Genomic DNA, 1,105 nt, shown 5'->3' with positions numbered 1-1,105 from the left:
TGAGGTGACCCGAGGCCGTGACCCTTGGTGCCTAAGCAGAAATGTTCTCTCATCATTCTGCCTCTGGAGTGTTCCATCAGGTATATCGTGTGAAAGATGTATTTACATCAGTGGGCTGCATGGTAGCGCAGCATTAAACTAAATGACTGGATAAAATACAATCAAACAGAACAAGTGAAAGTATTTGGCTGGGAAAGGAGTAGGATGTGGGAAAGTGTATTATTACTGACTGGCCTTGAAGAAAGAATTAAGCAAACTCAAGATTAGTGCATATTCATTCGAGATTTATTAACCATTTCAGAAAGCATTTTTATCCAAAAGGTTTATTTAAAAGCTAACAGAAGTGAATATAATGGCTGGATGCCACGTTGAGACGACAACACATGCGCTGTGAGCTGGGAATTTTCTGTACATTAGTAACAGTCACAAGAAAGGGAATACAAAGGCTCATCAGAAAGGGTAGGCAACCATTCTGAGTAAGGAACAAATAAAAACAAAACAAACGGGCTTCAAACAACTGGGAAGCTACAAATTCTTCCAACCACAACCATCTCAAAGATATCAAAGTAAAAAGGAAAATCCATCAATAATTGTCTCAGTTACACGCTGATAAACGGAAGTAATCTCACTGTTAGAGTCAGCAACAGGACAGATTGGAGATTGGGAATTCGGAGACCTTGATAAGCAGATCAGGAAAATCAAAGGGGTCCACAACTCATTCACTTAACCTGGAAAAGAGAGAGAAAGCAATGACGCAGATATTTATGATCAGGGACTTTCAGATATAATGTTTATTCAATGGCACACTTAGAGATTTCACAAAACATATTGGGCTGCTTGGCGTGAGAAAGATGTGATTATTCTCACCTTCACCAGAGTGACGGCAGCGCTGTAGAAAATACTCAGGAAGAACAAGGTGATGAACGTGGAAGCAGTTGTCCAGATGTTGCTGTTATCATCCTCATAGTCTTCAATCCAAGTGCGATCTATTGAATCTATGAATATAAAGCCGAGAGAACGCATTTAGATTGTTTATTGATCCAGATCAATCTATCTGCATCCAAGTCATGTAATTGGAGACCATTACATCTTCATAAAGCAGTCA

General features: G+C 39.5%; 1 long non-coding RNA gene across 1 annotated transcript; it reads right to left on the bottom strand.

Annotated features, from left to right (window-relative positions):
• Nucleotides 1–267: 267 nt before the first annotated feature.
• LOC148135049 (uncharacterized) lies at nt 268–1,088 on the bottom strand. Its single transcript, XR_015755479.1, has 2 exons — nt 868–1,088; nt 268–728 (listed from the first exon to the last, which is right to left on the bottom strand). It is a non-coding gene; the product is annotated as an uncharacterized LOC148135049 (long non-coding RNA).
• Between the last annotated feature and the right edge of the window lie 17 nt (nt 1,089–1,105).

Source organism: Chiloscyllium plagiosum, unplaced genomic scaffold (genome assembly GCF_037043375.1).
Source record: "Chiloscyllium plagiosum isolate Xiang-an unplaced genomic scaffold, Cpla_swu_hap1 HiC_scaffold_51, whole genome shotgun sequence".
Lineage (NCBI taxonomy): Eukaryota > Metazoa > Chordata > Chondrichthyes > Orectolobiformes > Hemiscylliidae > Chiloscyllium > Chiloscyllium plagiosum.
This window is presented reverse-complemented; position numbering and strand designations above follow the sequence as displayed.